General features: G+C 30.4%; 2 non-coding genes across 2 annotated transcripts; one reads left to right on the forward strand and one right to left on the reverse strand.

Annotated features, from left to right (window-relative positions):
* Window positions 1-3939: 3939 nt before the first annotated feature.
* Trnaq-cug (transfer RNA glutamine (anticodon CUG)) lies at window positions 3940-4011 on the reverse strand. Its single transcript has one exon. It is a non-coding gene; the product is annotated as a tRNA-Gln (tRNA).
* Window positions 4012-8295: 4284 nt separating this feature from the next.
* On the forward strand, window positions 8296-8367 carry Trnaq-uug (transfer RNA glutamine (anticodon UUG)). The gene has a single exon. It is a non-coding gene; the product is annotated as a tRNA-Gln (tRNA).
* The last annotated feature ends 12734 nt before the right edge of the window (window positions 8368-21101 follow it).

Genomic DNA, 21101 nt, shown 5'->3' on the forward strand with positions numbered 1-21101 from the left:
GTTAGGAATATTGGAGGCTATATATATATGCAAGCAAAATGATAATGACTGTAGCTTGTCTGTGATCAGTAAACTTAAGTTCGATTTGCTACTGATTAGAAACCAGGATATATTATTTACAAAACAGTCAAAGTTTAGCTGGCATGTAGTTTTGAATGTTTTCGTTTTTTTTTTTTTATAATGTATAAAAAACATTTACATAGAATTAAATATTATCATGAATCAAGATTACCTACTTTATCCTTATATTTCTATCCATGTCTTTAAATTTCAAATTTGTTTTGGTTTTAAAATAAATCGTAAGAATACAGAATGCACATATTTATTATATACGAGGTATATCGAAGTGCAGCCCAAATTGTATCAACTTAAAATTAGGAAATTCAAATAAGGAATTAAACATTTCTTTTCAAAAATTATCGACATATACCGGGACTTTTTCTTTATTTTCATATAAACTTTTTTTTATACATATATGATTTTATCAATTTAAAAGTTTCATAATAAAAAGAAATAACTTTCAAACAAATATCACTACGTGCTGATGTATTTAATTTATTAATTGCTCTATGAATCTCTGTTAACAAAATAAGTCATCTGCAAAATTATCACGGACTCAGGTTATTCTTAATTCTACATTCTCTTTAATATTATTAAGAATGGTTACGTACAAATAAAATTCTTAAAATGACTTGTAAGCAATAATTTTTGAACACTTCAGGTTCATCAATTCCATTTGAGCTCTCTACGTAATTAGACAAGCGAACCAAATACTTTGATTGCATCTGCCGAGCCGCTTGAGATGCTAATGTTCACGGATATTGGATGTAGGATGATCATATGTACCGTTTTAGTACCAATACCTTCAAATGGAAGATACTCCAGATTGCCCCATTCTCTGAGAATCTTTAGTAATAAATAAAGAAATTTTCTAAGAGTTTTTAATGATTATCGAATGTTTAATGAATAGAATCCTTGTAAAAAAATATATACTCTCGGCAGAATTTCGTATAAAAGTAGTTTTTTATTTTCTTTTCTCCTCTCCTGGTAAATGTTTTATTGATATTTTTTCTTTGGCTGCACTTTATGAGATGTATTTGGAATGGAACCTACATTTACGTGACAATTTCGAACTATTTCACTCAACCACCATAACGTTTCATTATAGTTAACAAGTATATACATATTTTAAAATATATTTAAGCATAAACCGTTTGTTCTTTTCATCACCTTTAATCTTTATAGCTTGTTTAATGCCATTAAAAAATATCTTTATTTAGATTCTTTGATACTAAGACAATCCATTTTGATACTTAGTCAACAAAACGCTACGAAGTTTGATAAAATAAAGCAAACTTGAATTTATTTTTGAGATATTCTGAATAGCAATTAGGATGTGGGAGTATGTCTTCAACTTTCGAGGTATGTTTTTTTAAGTGCAAATTTAAATATTTAGTAGTCATTAAAAATTGGTTCAATAAAGGAGAAAAAATATTATTCTATATGAAGTAATGTCTGGTAACTCAATAACCACCTAAAATAACAACATGATTATTGCATAAAGTACAAACGGATCTTCTTTGTATTGAAAGTGTGCAAAATTTTCTTGCTATAATTATTCGGTTTTGATAAACAGAAGCCAATTTGTTAACACATTGAAATTGAACGCCAACAACATGAAGTATATAACATATGTAATGGAATTTGTTACAAAAAACGAATTTATTACAGACTACTGAAAATAAAATGTACACACGTGGTAAATATTTTCCCATATCATCAAGACGTTCTCATAAAAAATATATGTAAGAAAAACTCTCCACAGATTTGGTCCAATAAATTTATAGTATTTTGATGATACTTTAAGATATTTTATTGAGATATTTTAGAGAATTATGGTTATTGTCATAATATAATACAATCACCACAGAGTATAAGAGTAACGAATAACTCTCTTATCTCGTCTTGTACCAACAACAATATATGCTACCCTCTAAAGCTTTAAGTAAAGCTTTTACAAAGGAATTATTATTCAAATAAATTTATTTCTTTTTATGTTTCTATAAGTTAATCAAGTTATTAAATTAACGAATTCATCCATCTTTATTATACAACGGTATGTTTCTATTCGTACGATTAATTATAAAGCGGTTGTGTCAAAAAAATATACGAAGTTATTGCTTTTAATTACATCGAGTCTGTAATTTTTTTATAATCTTCAACAAACGTTCGAGATATTAATGTGTCAAACTGTGTGTAGATAATATTAATTTGTAAATTTCATATTAAATCACTTCAAAAATTGAGATAAAATATTCGTATATAATTTTTTTGATATAAACAAAAGCGTATCATTTCATGGAAGGAATAAAATGCCTTTGAACCGTAAAATTAAAGGATGTATACTTGTTACAAGATCGTTGATGTGCGAAAATATATCTTACGATGTTTTTCGCTTTAAGGGACGTCATACCAAAATATTATTCTAGATAAATCAAGAAGTTATACAAGCAATTAGTTGATCGGATATACAAACTTTATTACAACCTTTCATACAAAGGCAAACAAATGTAAACTATAAAAACACATTATTAATATTTTAAAATAAATGAGAAAATATAATAAGATGAAACGTTGAAATTTCTATTAACATAATATTTTTTATTATATTGATATTGATTATTCTTCTGTGTCATGTAAAAATATATGTACATATACAGAAACAATTACGTAATAATAAATGAAAACAGAAAAGCATCCAACAGATTAGAAACAATTCTCTTATTTGTTTTGTATCCTGGTAGTTTAATTCGTCTTAATACAAGTACGAAACGGTTTTCAAGGAATTCAATATTCCTGTTCTTGTGTCTATTATTAGGCTAACGCTTAAAGTACGTCTGTGAGCAAATGTATTAAGTGATTTCCTACAATACAAGAACATTTATTTATATGTATCATTCAAAGGAATGATGACATGTGTGTCGTGAAGGACCATTTCTCCAAAATGCAGTCATTGAGATTCAGATAGGAGGGGTGTTTTCACTGTGATTAAAAGCAAACACAGTTAAAATCAAATACATGATTGTTTATTTGCTATAAACAAATGATGGCTTAGTTAAGTATAACTTGAGGTAGCATAAATACTTTTGGCTTAAGGCTGTTGTATACTGAAATGTAAAAGTCCAACAAGCAATATTGTAAAATGTTAATCATCATATAAAAATGATATATTTAGATTTTGAATATAAAACACTTACATAATATATATTTTATACCTATTTATATGACATTTTTAAGAGTTTAGTAAGTGACGTGTGCAGACCCTATGGTGCCTCAATAATAAATAGCTTTATTTTAAAATACATTTTTCTTAGCGCCTTCAGTTTAACACATCCACATAAATGTACTTATAAAAGATTGTTAGACACTTTTATCTATCCTAGTACTAAAAAGTCCTTCCTATCGAAAAGTTACTGAGTTCATCGTTAAATTTTTGTGAAGTGATAAAAAACTTCAGATTAATTATTTATAAAAACTAACTAGATCACCTACATTCAGATTTTCATATTAATGTGAGAGTTTTTGGGACATTACTCGGAAAAGTATATTCGCTTCAAGTTTTAGTTCTTTTCAAAAACAGGACGATCAATTCAATATTATTACCAGGCTTGTTGACGATGAAATTTTATCTTTCTTTATTTGATACGCAAAAGCCTCTTTAAATACTTTATAAACTCGCTAGTTGAATAATCCATTAATATAGTGAAACAAGTAAATGTTTGGTCATCATATTGGGAAAGGAGGAGGATATTACAAGGTACCTATCAAATATAGCCTAAACATTCTATGCTTGGAATTTTAATACCAGAGTCAAATGTGAATTCACTGCATTTAAACAAAAAACTTTTACTTACTAATCTAAATATGTTAACAATAAACAGGTCCCACCGAGATTTGAACTCGGATCGCTGGATTCAGAGTCCAGAGTGCTAACCGTTACACCATGGAACCGTTAAGAGCTTTAAGAAAATTTACTGGGATGGAAGTCGTCTTCAGCTTAAGTTCAGCTTAATGTAAATTTTGACATAATATTACGAGCAAGGTGTTAAAAAAATTCTATTACAAATTAATGTTTTTGGGAGACTTTCAAACAAAAATTGTAGGGAATAATTATGTATTTTTTTTTATCGTAATTAATAATTTTTAATATCGTAAGTAATATTTACAGACAGACTAATAAGTAACGACAAAAAATGGAGCATCGGTTCTAGTTTAATAATAAATACACAGAATCCATCTTAGCCTTCGCTGACGATCTCACAATACTTCCACGTAAGTCTCGCAATACTTTTTAAGGTGGTAGAACCTAATTGTGATCAAATTACTGCAGCTCAAATATGGGCCGGCTCGACCGGGGAAGTACCACCCTCTCCCAGAAAATCGGCTTAAGTAGCCTTTAGTGGCTGCGTTTCGTCCGATGACTGAGAGAGCCGGTTACCCTTTCCCCGTTCCCACCCTTTCCTACCATTTCCATATTCCCATTCCTCCTTTTTTCCCAACAATCAAGGTTGGCAACGCATCCGTAACTTAGAAATTGCGGATGTCCACGGACGACAGTCACTACTGCCCATCAACTAGACCATCTGCTCGTTTGCAACCTCTACCATAACAAAAGAAAACGTAGCCCCTTAGACTGTCAACTACTATTGGATGAAGTGGATAAATTCTTTGAGTGGACGGATGGATTGAGGACAAAACCAAATACATGTCTTAGTCTGTATCTCGATTGGCGAAATACAAAATATACCTCATACGATCCGGGATTATCATTAGGCAGTCAATGCGTTTCTACGGTTACGGAAAATGCTCCTTTTAATGTTCTTGGTCGTGAGATAGATAATATATGTCATACTCCATCCTTAGAAGGATTAATAAAAAGCTTTTAAAACGATCTTAACAAGGTCGATAACCAACCAATAAGTAATGTCAAAAAAGCTTGGATGTACGATATTTTCTAATATCAGGTTAAAATGGCCTTTCCTCGTCTATTTTGATGATTTTAATAAAACCCTTCTTTCAAAAGTATATGCAAGCGTCATAAAGGTATTAATGGTGTGGCTCGGGCTCGCGCTGATTAGTCAGCGTTATTCAGGGATCGCAATAATTTTGGGATAAATTTAAAAAGGCCATCGGAGCTATCTAAACACCTAAAAGTTTCTCAGAGACATATCCTGGGAAAATCCCATGATGACGTCATTACATCACTCCGAAAAAACAAAGATGCCCTAGGCGTAGAATCAAGACTTCAATTCCATAAGCAGTTTATGATAGGAGCACAAAGTAAGAGAGCAGGGCTAGGATCAAGTAGGAAGGCCAAAGATAAGGATATAAAAGACTTTTATTAAGCAAGACGAGAAATCTAAATATAAGATCCATGCAATCAGCTTAGAAATGTAGAATGAGTGACTAGACATAGAATATTTTTGCATCCCATTAGAATTAAAATGGCACACTTAAATTCATGATTGGTTGCCAGCACTTGTAAAATTTTATCTTGATGCGTTCTAGATGACTCCCCCAGATCAGAATAATTTAGTAAGATGGGGTAAAGGTACCATAAAAAATTTCTAGATCTGCGGGGAGGCAGTTGGAACTGGTAAGCATTTGCTGGTGGAATGTAGAATACTCCTGGATATCGGTTTATACTCGCGTCTTCACGATTGGGTTTTAGAAATCATACGTGAAGCGGTGAGTCTTTCGGTAGACAGAGCCCAGAAAGAAATAACTAACAGCCCTAGTAGGTCCGTTTCAAATTTAGTTATGTAGAGAGAGGAACTTGGACGGTGGAGGTGAGCGTTTAACGTGCGTTAGATAGGGGCCCTTTAAACCTTCACCTGGGTCGCCAGCCCCAGGCACTGTTCAAGCTCCTCTTCCTGCAACTCGGCACCCGCACGGTGAATCCATGGAATGCTTAGAGATTTCGTCTCTTCGTCTCACTTGCGAGAATATTTTTTTTCAGAAATCTATCCTTGTTTAACATTATAGTTTAAGTTGTAGTAATTTTTGATAACAACTACACAGACTTATGTGCATACCTAATAGTAAACATGTACGTTATCCATACTGTACTCGTATTATTGTTGACTTGATTTAGTACTAATTGATAGCTTAGTTAGTGTTCTGCCAATATCCGTTCAAAGTTACGACGGCAACATCATAAATACAAACTTTGAATCAAGCAATATTGTAACTATGAGAGCGTATTGAAATGCTATCTCTAGTGAACAGATTAAATTGTTGATTAATAAAATACAAGTGTCTTCGAGTTTGATTGCTAGACAATAAATTAAAAACTGAATGATTTTATTTTAATAAGTTAAATAATTTTTTATGTATTACAAGATTTCCTTTTTGTAACAGTCTCAAGGACTATCAAAATAACCCCTATTTTTGTGGATGAAAATATTGTGATTATGAAATTTAAAAATTTTATAATATTTGTAGAGAGAGAATAATAACTTATTAAAAATGAAATGACAAATCATACTAGGTATTTTCACGGGTAGTATTTATTTCGGCAATTGTTATTTTTGATTTCATTTTGAAGCTTCAATTCTAGTAGTTCATGGTTATTAGATTCTAAAACAAAATAATAGGTAAAACATAGCACAATTTTAAATAATTCAACCAATTAAGGGACTTTTTCAGTATGAATTCGTAGATGTGTGCTAGCTTTTTTTACAATAGTATTACATTATATATATATCGGTGCAAGCAGCTTCAATGACGGATGCAACATGGAAATAACTGGCATCAATTATTATAACAACTTATTGGTCGTCGTTACTATTGTTAAAAGTAAAACGAAATCAAAGAGAATAGAACTATGTTTGAATTCTGGTATAAATATGACGTCTGGACGCACGACGGGGAACTGCAGAGTTCAGAGAGTGCGGATCATAAAGAATGTGATTATGAAGAACCTTCGAGAAATACAAGAACATTTAGAAGAATTGAAGTTTCATTTTAAAATATCTGGAACGTACTGAAACAAGTGACATTAGTGACGTCAGCGAGGCTGGCGTCCTGTCTTTAAAATAATGTTTTTGTAATAAATCCGATATATATTATATATGTTATATATATTATATAGTACATACTTTTTTATTTCTTTTTAATTCTTCCTTAATTAAGTTGTCCAATTTTCCTTTCCCCATAGCAAAATGGCGGTTAAGCTCGGCGGCCTTTGTAAATGTCACGATTCAAGTTTATACCGTCAAGCCTAATTTAACTCCAACAAACAATATCCCGCTTGCGACGAAGCGATCCAAATCTCATACTAAATTATGGATTCGATTAAAAGTTTTTGAAAAAATCTCAAAAATATTTAATAATATTCCATACCATACCAAAACAAACTACGTCCATTCTTTGCAAGTATTTATATTATAATGAGTTTTATAAGTCACTGCACATAATAAACTTATATAATAAGTGGGTTAGAAAAAATATTTTTAATGTATGTGATAGTTTTGCAAGTATTAAAAAATCATAAATAGAAACCGTTTCGGTTGACATCGACTCCCCGCAATAAATGTATCAATACGAGAAGTCATTTCTAAGGATTACATGGTATAAGACATCAAATCTTCAGCAAACCCTCGACACATAATGCGTGAAACATAATACATACGTCACTCTAAGCGGCTGACTGACAACTGACAACCGTATGAAACTTATTTTACATGATTGCTTCTTCACTTTGAATTCAATTTAAGCCACGGGAAATGGAAAGGCGAAAGCAAAAATATGATGTTGCCGTTTGATGAAAAATATTTTGAGACGTCTTTTATATTAAGATTTATTTTATGTTCTATTTTTTGGTTGATTTAGAAGAGAGCTATCTTTATGTGGATAGGTAATAAATTGTTCCAAGAGATATTTAGGTTCGATTTTTTGTAGTAGTATTTGATCCTTTTGTTTTTAATGCTTTCAAAAAACGTTCTACATTTTGTTTAAAGTAAATAGAAATACTTGGAATAATGTAAAATAAATGCGTCCGTATTGTAAAATGTAAGCAATGCAATTACTATGTTACGTTGAATTTAAAATTACTGGGACTTTATAACGAAATAACTTATTTATTTGCCCCATTTTACAGTTAAAACATACTCACATTCAACATCGTGCGATAGAAGCTTTTAGTAGTGTTTTCACTATATATATAAAAGAATAATATATTATATTAAATGAAGGATCCACCTTATATAATACAATTTGTATGATGAGTCACGTGGTTCCATGGTGTAATGGTTAGCACTCTGGACTTTGAATCCAGCGATCCGAGTTCAAATCTCGGTGGAACCTTCGTCTTTTTAAACAAGTATATTAGAATAGAGAGCGTTCTCTGTCATTTTTGTCTAATAATATAAATCCTCATTTCATAAGAAAGTCAAAAAAACATATTGTAATCATGTAATAAAAAAAGTCTTTGTACCTAAAAACAATGGAATTTTATTTTACATTTTATTGCACTGTTAAACAAATTATGTTCACAAAAAGTTCCAAAATTTAAAATTTCTAAGACGCTTTTTTCAATATATAACAGAGCAAAGGCTGTCTCCTAAAAATCGCCTTATAAACAAAATTTGTTAACATAGCGAGCTTAATTCTTGAATAAAATTTCAATGATAAAATATAAATTGAAGACACGAGTCGATGAACTCCAATATATCCACCGGAGTTGAACACAGAAACGGACTCGGACACATATATTCACGACTAACTTAAAACACTCGTCATTTTGCGTCAGAGGTAAAAGTATATAAAATCGACTAATATCTACAAGACGTACTACTACGTACAAATGATGATTACAGAAAAAATAATGAGCCAAAGCCAAGACCGTTTACGTAAGAACGTTTATCTAAACGAGCATCTTCCCTTGATGAGTTCATTGTATTTGTAATAATGTGTGATATTCATTTAACAGGATTAAACGAAGTCGTTACTTTCTGTAATAGTAATAATCATCGTTACGTCCCTTACGTAGGCCATTAGGAAGGGTACTCTTTTAAAAAACACCTTAACTCAAAACCAAGTTTTTTTCAGCACGTGGAGTATTTATATAAAATTTCGAGAATTATATATACATATATATACATATTTTATTTTTTTATGCACAAGGAAGCAACCGAGCAGAAGCCCTACCTGATGGAGGTAGTACCGGCGCCCATGGACATCCGCAACATAGATTTGCGGATGTGTTGTCACCCTCTATTAGGGAAAAGGGGGAGGAATAGTGGGAAATTGGAAGGGGTAGGAAAGGGTGGGAAAGGGAAAGTGCAGCCGGCTCTCTCACCATCGGACGAAACGCAACCATTAAAGGCCATTTCACGCCGATCTTCTGTGAGAAGGTGGTACGTCCCCCGTCAAGCCAGCCCATGTTCGATCTGTAGTTACATGACTACAGCTAGGCTCTACCACCTGCAAAACATATATCCAGATTTTTAATTTTATTCCTTGGATATCAAGACTGTTCTATGGATAAATGTTTTATTTAATATATTTTAAGTAACTAGTGTAAGTCGCTTTTGTGTAGTCTACCATCGACCTTTTGGCATTAACGTTGATATAAAATACATGTAACTTATTCTTAAGGAGTTTAAAAATAAAAAAAAAACATTTTCAATGATAGTAAACTTCATTGAAAATGTTTTTCACGACGACTTTTATGATGTGAAATATATGTGCATGTCAAGCAGGAAAAAAACACAAAAAAAGGTAACAATGTAAATATATACTGGCAAAATATAAATAGTAAGACTAACTATATTTGGCTTCGCTGAATACATTTTATTTTCCGAGATAACTCAATAACACCGATGGAGTAACGTCAGAGTAATTTTGTAAATTCGCTGTATGAAGCTCACGTCACATTTGGCTCCCTTTAAAGATATTATTCAGATACAAAGGGAAATACATATACGTTTTAGAATTCACTTCATTTTTTTACTTATATCGGAATGTTAGAACTTCGAAATTCCAGCGTTTAAACAAAAAAAAAAAAAAAAATCAATAAATCTTTTAAATTAATATTAACTACAAATGTTTCGAATAACACTAAACAGTAATTCCTATACTAATCTAATTGTTGTAGTACTTTTTATGGCTATTACACCATTAATACATCATACTGCTATATAAACATGCAAATGTAGAATGCAAAATTTGAGTCTATTGCAAATCAGTCGGTGTAAACCGTACATACTAAACAACTAATATCAGTCGCTTAGGGGATGAAACCGTCCCGAATTTATATCCGGCTTGTGTCCGACGCAATTGAAATGCAAACACAAATCCAACTTAACAATTCGTGTAGAATCGAAATGTATAAAACTGATTTACTTATACGTCAGAATTCTCGTGTGAAAAATTAGTACAGGGAAATTATAATGAGCCGGTAAATGAATGTTTATATGAAAGGGTATATTTAAGCGACAACTAATTGAATTAACGTTTCAATGTACGGCATTATACTGAATAAGCCCATCCAATCAGCTGTCTAAATAACACTTACAAGTTTATAGGTATTAGGTTAGATAGTTAGTTAGGTTAGATGAGTAGTTCTCACTCCAAGTGTTGCTTACTAGCATCAGATATCTGTACTCTCATCTCTTAATAGTCCACTACCACCCACGGGTTAAAGACTGCTTTTTCTTAATGAAACGTTTTTATATGTTCTACAATTGCGATATCCCTTACGAACCCAGGTTATACTTTTAAGTATAATTTTCTTCATCACGTATTGAAAAATGCTGTCAGCATTTTTATCACCTTAAATACCCCGAATTCTCCACATTCTGATTATGGTTACATAATGATGTGACTAAAATTGTTTATGCCGAAATCAATCCATAGCATGGCGGTAATCAGGAGACAACTCGTTAAATTTAATCTATCAGTGGGGCTGTTTATATGGCCTAGCTTGGGTATCCTTCAGCACAGCTGAATATTTTAAGAGATTTTAATGCCTTATGCACAAATAAGACTGGCTGTTTCCAAAAAAGTTAACTGATCACACATGGAGTGGCGCAGAATTTTGTCTTATCATTTAGTCTTTCCCTGTATCATAGTTCACTACGACTGATGTGAAAGTAATGTTTTATTTCCTTCACAGAAGTGCGAAAGGTGGGAAATTTCCCCGGCGGTTCACCCGTGACTGGGATTAGGCTTGAGAAATATAATTTAATGTGTCCTTCATGAGCAAAGCTTGAACACACGTAGATCCAGATATCATATCCAAAACTGCTCACCAAGCTGCTAGGCCCAACAAAAATACTAAACTTGAATCTTTTCTCGATTAAATTCACTAATTTATGGCGGTTCTCCATTCTTTCGCTGTTCTTCGTGATCTTTCTCGCAGAGAGACAAAGTGATATGTATTTTTTTATGCTAAAGCGGGCAACCGAGCAGACGGCCTACTTGAAGGAGGTAGTACCATCGCCCATGGACATCCGCAACATGGTTTACGGATGTGTTGCCACCCTCGATTAGGCAAGAGGGGGAGTAAAAAGTGGGACTGAGAAGGAAAAGGGAAGGGGTAGGAAAGGATAAGAAAAGGAAAAGGGCAGTCGGCTCTCTCACTCGTCGGTCAAAACGCAGCCACTAAAGGCTACTTCACACCGATCTTCTGTGAGAGGGTGGTACTTCCCCAGTGAGCCTGCCATGTTCGATCTGCATTAACTTGACCGCAGCTAGGTTCTACCACCTCAAAAAATGCTTCTTCCTTCCTCGTGCACACAGCAAAAGGATATAGGTAGTTGGTATGTTTATAATTTTCCTTCAACTGAGTATTTCATTATCTTCAAGACAAGGTAAAAAGGCTTAGAATATTGAATAGGCAGGTACTGATAAAATGTGTTCACCACTTACAGCTTCATTTCTACTTACTGAAAGGTGATAGTCTAGCACCATCCAGTAGATATTAAAAATATATTGCTATTTTAAGCGCTAATTACACTAGGTAAAGTACGGTTCCATAAGTAACTATATCGAATCAAAAATAATTGGACAATAATATAACTTAATAAACCAATTTTATTAATTATCTAATGGTATGAATTGGCATATAGTCACAAATAATTTCATTTAAAAAAGTTCATTTGCTTTTTTTGAAAAATTTAATACATTGAAAATGAGATTCTTGAATGTATATATAATGTATGTATGTATATATATGTATGAACTGTTGTATCTGACAGGCTCTTTAGATGCAAATACGTAGGAAGATTGAATGCATCGAAAATTCTGTGTAATAAATAAAATGATTGATTATTCACTTGTGACTCAAAAGAATTTTTAAGATGATTGTGAAATCTGTCTTTCATTGTACATTTACATTTACATTGTACAGGGAATGTAATGCTAATAGGTTATATTTTTATTAAATTTTCAGAACTCTATGTTCTAGTCGATTACTTATCCGTCAAAGTTGGAGTAATTGAAACTGAAAAAGTAATTGAAAATTTTTCTCATCAAAGTTAAGCAAGTTTTATATAGAGTTCTACACGTCGCAATGTCTTTTAAATCAAAAGAAAAACTACGAGTTCACGATGTCCAGATATAACTTCATTTCTCCGTTGTGTTATTATTATTATTTATCTATCATACAATAATTTTTTTTAACCCATATTGAATACTGTCAATGAAATATACTTATACACATATATATTATTATTGCTAATAATACACATATTGTTATTGCTTTCGAAGAATGTAAAGCAAAATAGAAACATATAATTTTGATAAATAACAATAAGTTCAGGTAATCCTATAGAATTTATAGAATTTATACTATGCACAATCCTGAAACAATTATAATTTTATTGTCAATTTACAAACTAAAAACTTAAATAAATTCAAAATCTTAAGTGAACGAGCAAAAAACAGTCAAGTAGTATTCATTTGGCATTATATTTTAATTTTTTTTTAATAATAGAAACGTTTTAATAATAATAAAAATAGTCTAATCTTTTATATTCAAAGCCAACTAAGCCTTCCTGGTTCACTAATCAACAATAAACTAGATATGAAAACCTAAGCCCTTAGCAGGTTAATGTTAGAGATAAAATGTCCTTTTTCGCTTCGTGTCATAAAATTTAAATGATTTAGTATTTTTTCAGTAACTAGATGTTAAAATGTTATATATTTCTCAATAACTCAAAGTATTTACAATCAATCATATTTTAACAAATTATCAATTAGTTTTGTCAAATAACTGAAGCAATGGAGCAGTAGATTGTGCATGATGCCATTAAACAAGAAAAGTTATACATTTTTTTTTTAATGCAATAATTTCTTAATTTCTGCTGCCAATACTTGTATAATCATTGGAACGTATATTAAACAGACCCTTCATGGCACACCTAGAAGATAATTATTTTCTCAGTGTTCGACAATAGCGGTTTCGAACAAATCGGTAAGCTCGGTATATTATAGAGAAAAGTTCTTAAGAAAAACACTGCAGCCCTCTCGGTTACATTTGACGTCTCAAAAGATTTGACAGAGTTTGGCATAAGAGCCTTTTTGATAATCTTTCTAGCTATTGCATATACCCTGATCTGATTTTCTGAGGACTGTGCCCTAAGAGTAGTTATTTATTTCTTCGTTTGAGCCAATGGCGGCCACGCAGGGGTTTTTCAGGGGTCTGTCCTCTCCGTTATTCTATTTCATTCCTTTAATTGTTTTCTTTTTCGCCGACTGTAGAACAACTTTCTTCTCGAGGTTCTCCAAAGGAACCACAATAAGAGTTTTTCAAAAGCCATGTTCACGGGTACAATCACCGCGTTCAAGGTCAGCAACGTATTTGTACCCTTTCTCTTGCTAATATCCCTGGGCAACAGTAACCACTTCCCATCAGGTTGACCGTCTGTTCGTTGGCCCTCTATAACGCAAAAACAAAATTAAGGAGGTTAACCAAGCCCAATCTAGTTGCAAAAAAAATCTCATACAAAAATTTTTACAGTGAAAGTCACTTAGGCTCTATGACATCAATAGAAAAAAATATTTTTATTTCCTTTAATGATGTGATTTTTGGGTGGCCACTACTTCAGTTTGTAAATAAATATAAACATGTATAATAGCCAGCTATATACATTTATATTAAAAAAATCTATTTAATTTAACTACGAAATACAAAAACTAAATCTTTAGTCAGATTTTTCACAGTTAGTCTTAATACAATCCAGTGATGTTGTTTAATTTAATATGAACAAGAAACTGAATAGTTTGAAAAAGAGACTTAAGACTTTCGTGAGTATTTTTTTAAAATAATCCGAAAATATTAATTTCATTCACTAAATCGCTTGAATATTTAAGATATTTTATTAAGCCGTTCCTTAGCACATCAACAATGGAATACAATCAATCAAACACACAATAGATCAACAATAACAACTTCGTTCATATTATTTCCTCACAATTCACAAAGCGAACAAAAAGAAACAAGGCGACAATGGAAAATGGTATCCCTCGCTTTTTGGCACTAAAATATCATCATTCATACAAATCTGGTTTTTGATTTTTATATATTAATGTTCCTTAAGTGATGGAACAGGCTGTTCCAACAAATGGAGAGTGGTGACACTTGCCTATGAATACTTGCAGAATGAGCGGTGTTACTGAAGTATGACCAGCTTTCTTTGAGAAGAAAATTAAATAATACTTGTCTTTAAAAAAGCCCATAATATTCTATGTTCTTTTACTTACTTATATTATATTGTATATTATTTTTACTTTTATTTATTTATTTATTTTTTTGTAGTTAAATTAAAATACCAAATATCTTTTACATAAAATTATCCATACTGACATTTAATAATAATATAAGCTAAAAAGTTTAGTTCCAAATTTGCTTTTTGAACATAAAACAATGTGACGAATAGTTAAAACTGTAACTTATTTTTGAAAAATAAAATATATAATATTAAATTTTATATAAAAAAATATATTGCTCTGTTTTTGGGGACAAGTTGCTCTAATAATAAAATTTCACATTACATTCTGTGCTCAAAATTAAAGGTTATTTTTCTTTGCTCTGCGCATCGTCTCTGTTTGTCGTCAGTCTCATGTTATATTAATAACTATATATTTTTTGTCGTACATCAAACATGCAAAATGCAAATATGACCTCGACAAAGTGACACACTACTAACTTTTAGACTGCTCTACTTTTAGCATGTTTATGAAATAGCATTCAATTTGCTACATGAAATAAAAATTTGAGACACACTCTAGCTCACTTCTAAATAAAGACACTGTAACTTACTTTATAAGTGTTTAGCTTTTGGATCAAACGGAATACAAAAATCAACATTATCTCTGGCCAACTTAACGTTACAAACTCTAGTTAAATTAAATTTTTATCTCAAAATTCTCTACAAATAATAATAAATCCATCCTGGAATTAAACTCGAATTGGAGTTAAGTTCGTATTTAGTCCAAATGGATAGTGGATAAGTCGCTCACAGAGACAGAGAAACGATAAAATACGAGTAGATTACGAAGGAGGCAGTTGATTCACTAGAATTTATGCTATCTGTCTAGCTGCTGATTAAACAAAGTCACTGCTATTTCAATTAATAAATTATTTGTAGGAAAGAATTATAAGAAAACAATCAGGTTCACAATTTTTAAATAACATTTCGTGAATTTATTGTTGGTTATGTAATAAAATACTTTTTTTTTATAAATTATTCTGTAATACTTTTTTAAATTATATTTTTTAGCTATTTCATTTATTTTAATTTGATAGACGTTTTGTAAAGCACTTTTTATTTTCGTGTACATACTTTCGGCTTAACTTTTAAACTGAAATATTATAACAAAAAAATTCATCACATTAGTGACTTTTTCTTGACCATAATTTCGTAGACCTTCTTATTAAATTAATTTACTCTCTATTCTGATATAGTGAGAGCTGATGAAAGATGTTCCCATGTGGTAAATAGTTACACGATGCACGACGAGTTCCCTAAATAGGAAGGTGTATAAAAATCCATCAAAGTTCGCGACAGCCATCACGTTGATACATATATAAAAGAAACAAAATTAAAATATAAGGATATAAACTTAGACAACTGATGAGGCTATTTAGCATGTGAAAAAATTCCCCTATTTACGTTTGATTGAAAACAATATAATATTGTACATTGAACATGAAACTATAAACAAGCCAACAAAATGTGTTGCAAATTCTTGTGAAAGAAAGTTAAATAAAAGCAAAGACGGAGAACTATTCTTTGTGGTTTTTTTCTTCTCAGCTTGTAGTTCAAATAAACGATGGTTGAACAAAAATATTTCTTCGACCCGTTAAAAGAGCTATAACGCGGCTTTGAAGTCTAACCTTTAATAGTTTTCCTTTAGTTTACAGTTTAGCTTTGTAAAACACAATTGATTTATTTTTCTTACACAAAAAAAATGTACTCTCTTATAATCTATTTATTATTTACTATGATTTACTCACAATCAATCGATGCGACTTAGTTTTTATGTACTTTAAAAGCGTTTTGTAAAAATTATTTCCTTAGAAGTCATTATAGCGACCTCCTTAGTGGAAAGTATTAAATACTGCATCACAAAAAAATGGATTCAAATGGGATGATAAAAGTAAATTAGGTTATAATGGTAAACGTATGTATACTATACAATTTACTGCAATATCTATAATGTACCACGTCTAAATAACGATTACATTAAAGGATGTTTTTTGTTTAGCTAAAGCTCGATTATTCATATATACTTGTTTGTTTAATATACATTTTTCATCAAAAATTTCGTCGAAGGTCAAATTTCATGTAAATGTAATGTTAGCAATATTAGATTTTTTTTTTGTATTTGATTGTAGATTTTAATCGCCCATATTGTCAGTAACTTGAGTAAATATTTTCATCCGTAGCGTCAGAAACGTTTAAACCGCGTTGTCTTCAATCGATTTATACCGAACCTGGATCTTCATAAAATCTGTTAATTATCCTCTTCCTATATGGTAAAACATTTATAATAAGTAAGACATCTCTTTAAAATATACCAATCAGCGGAATAAGAAGAATTTGGAAAAGGAACATGAAATAATTCAATTTCTGAACGGTTCAAACGATAATCTACTTACACTCACTTAAATCTTCAGCTATTTCCAACGAAATAAATTTCCAATGAACTCTTATAACTTCTTACTTTATAAAATATGTTTTTAATGATATCTAGGAACCGTTATATATTCTTTGAGATATAAAAAGACATAAGACTATATCAGAAAATAAAATAAAAGTCTTATCACATTAAAAGGCGAGCTATATTCATAGAAAATGTGCAGTTATTAGTTCATTCCCGTAGATGATTTTCAATAGAACAAGCTTTCTTTGAGCTGACCACTTTGAACCACATAAAGTGTAGGTAATTCAAAGGCGTTTTTCATTCTTTCAATCAAACATCTCCGTTTGAAACGGATTATATTAATGGTGGCAGAATTATTTCATGGCATTTATAATTTGTCACTCTTGACGTTAACATTTTCAGGATTCCTATTAATTATTATTTGTTGCTACAAGTTGAGTACTGAAATTTTTAGAATATATTTTTTTAATTATTATAACTTTGATCATGGAATTTTTGTATTGCTGTGCATTATATTGCAGGATACTATGTCTTCTCTAATGGTTTTTTCAAAACTTAATTTCTAGATAATTTCTAGAAATTGTTTTTAATTAAAAAAACTAGAGTATCCAACAGATAGTAAAACTTTAGTAGGTTTCATATATATTTGTTAAGTTCAAAAATAACTAGGCATTTCTTCAATGACCGTCCTGTTTTGTAACATGAAAATGTAAAAAATATATATTTTAGTATACTGTACATTATTTTTCCAATATACATTAAAGAAAAAATGTACAAAGTAAATTGTTATACTAAACTGCCAAGGAATACTCACAGGAGTGTCCTTAATAGATAAAGTTATTCCTTTGTTAAGATCAGGATATCTTTCGTATAACAAGTTACATATTTAATTGAGAGAGAGCAGAAGTTGTTGTCGAACTTGTCGAATTCAACTCCACCTAAGAAAAAACTCCCTGGAATGTTAATAAGAAATGTTTCTTTAAATTAGCTTTTGTTAAAAATCCAAAAAAGTTTGGCAAAGAAAATGTATTGCACGTTTTGAAATAATAGAAGTGATTATAACATTGTTGTGGGGCATATAACAATTCCTTAATTTGTGAAAATCTCGACCACAACTTATAATTGATTTCTTAAACCAATAGTAAAGATTCGAAAATATTTAACTTCGTTAAACTTAAATAATTACAAATCTTATGAAAACTTTCTGTTGGATTTACTATAATAAAGAAATAATACCAACTCATTTAGAAGAGTAATAACGCTTTTATGTATATATGATAGAATCGCTTGAAGTTGTAAGTAAAAGTTTTTTATTCCCTCTACCAAACCCACTTTCCATTGTCATTAGGTGCCATTACTACCATAACAAATAGTTTAGGTCGCTTCTTATGTTTCCTTAGCAAAAAATGTTATCTCTTCAAGCGGAACACTTTATTCGTCTTAATACATCAAATGGCACAATACCTTCTAGAGGTTACTTTAACAAAAAGAAAAGGATGAAATAGTATGTATTATTATATATATATAAACTATGACTTATTTTATGAACTTTTTATACACTTCTTAAATAAGCATAACAATTTCTTAGTTCTGAATAGAAATAAACCTATTAAATATGAAAAAAATGTGACATTACGATAATTCACTCATTCGATATGCTTTAGCGCTGTAGATCCAATTGGAAATCTTGTTCTAACATAAATTATAAGATGTGTAATAAACGTGTAAGCCTTCTGTAATGTGTAAACTCTCAATTTTGTTATTAACGTCTGTGTTATCCAATTTATCTTAACCTTTATTCGACCATAACGTTACAGGGGTCAATACCGTTGAACCTGATGTTACCTACAACAGCCGTAAATTTACTATATTTTTCACGTATTTATTTTACCCTCTCTATCGTCGAATAAACAATTTTAAGATTAGAGGTGTTTTGAAAGTTCGTGGTTAATTAAAAAACTTACATTGTTGATGCATTAGAGTTATTAATTTTTTTTTTGCATTCGTTATTACTGTGACAATTATTTTATAAAAAATATTTCCTATCTTAGTTATTTTATATTTAGTTTTAAAACAGAAAGTACAACTGAATTATTTTATGAAATATTATGCATATATCTATTATTACATAATTTAAAACAAATTGTTTTTTCAAATGTCATCAAATGGAAATTATGACTTTTGCAAATAAAAAATAGATAAGCAAAGTTGACGATTCTTAGCCCACGGAATTTTAAGTAGGACTTTTTCCTTTACAATTACAGTATCCACGATAAAATACTTTCATATTTAATATACATCGATATTGGTACAGTAAATTTATAAAATACTTTAAAAACAAACCCACAAGTTTGAAAAGTACTTGATTATTAGTTTATATCATATATTATATAATGTATAAAAATTACTTTTTGGTATGAACTGCTTGACTTGGATTTAAATTCAAGATCACCAAAATAGAAAATGGACTATAGTATCAATAAGTTTCTACATTCAGAGATGGAAAAAAACTATCGTGATATTTATTGTTATCCAACTATGAAGGAACAAAAATATACACCGACTCGATCAAAGATAGCTTCCTTATTCTTCTCATATTATATTAATAACGAAAAGTTTATTATAAATATTATATAACATATATTGTATAAATATAACACGTCGCTGGCATGAAAAAAGGTCTTATTAAAGACATTGCCATTAATTTTTATAAATTTCAGTATAGTTTAGTCAATTTTGGACTATCTGTAACGAATCGTTAGCGAAACCTTGATTAGATATTCATAGCTTCCTCATTTATATTTGAAACCTGATTATTCACTTTTCTGACATTTAAAATTAAGCTGACAAAACTGTCAGATGATAATCAATAAATTAACATCATCTTAACTTTGCAAACAACTAACCATGTTTCTAAATATTTATAATAATCTTAACTTAATAATGTGAAATGATAATCGTTTTCCGTAAACTTTTGTACATATGAAAATAATCTACCTAATTAAACATAACAGGGAAACGTTATGATAATGTACACATCCCCTTTGGCAAACATCAATAAGTTTCAAGACACGTAAAATGAATAAAGGATTACCAAGCGTTGTTTTGTATCGTTAGAAAGTTACATAATTTCAAGTAACAAAAAGTTCGTATATATTCGTTTATACTTAACTTGTTATAACTTAATGTGAAATCAAATAGTTGGTATTATAAGTTGGTAAAGACAGTGATTTTTCTTTAGTAGAATAATATTATTAGACTGGTGCAGATGTTGTTGGCGTTATTATTGGGATGTTACTCATTAGCAATATTATACATATTTTCATAATGAGATCTAGAATTTTGCGAATATTCATTAAAATAAAACTAATATTTTTCGGATTTACTACAAGAATTTTATTTTTTTTAAAACTACATAATCCCGACGTATCGGTTACTTTTCAGCAACCGTGATCACGTGCAGACGGGATGTGAATGTCTATCATCATCATATTTTCATTTTACTAATGCCTACAACTAAGATATAAGATAAGATAAGCCAACAATTGATTATATATATATAATATAACATATATAGAAATATATATACATATATATATATATATATATATATATATATATATATATTGTAGGAATATGAGAGGGTAGAAGAGAATCAATGTAGGAATATGAGAGGGTAGGAGAGACTCAAACGACATATAAGCCGTTGTCAGAGGACATCAGGACTCTTTTTTCGTTCGTAACGCGCGTTGGTGTGATAGTTTAGTCGTTAGTAGATTTTCGAAGTGTGTTTAAATCTTTCGATTGTATTATATTCGGATTTCATTTAACGATTAGTTTAAATCAAGATAGTTGAAAGTTATTCATTTAGAATTGTTTTTATTTTTGTGTAAATTTAATAAATTTGCAGTGGAATTGTATCGAAT

Source organism: Danaus plexippus, chromosome 2 (assembly GCF_018135715.1).
Source record: "Danaus plexippus chromosome 2, MEX_DaPlex, whole genome shotgun sequence".
Taxonomy (NCBI): Eukaryota; Metazoa; Arthropoda; class Insecta; order Lepidoptera; family Nymphalidae; genus Danaus; species Danaus plexippus.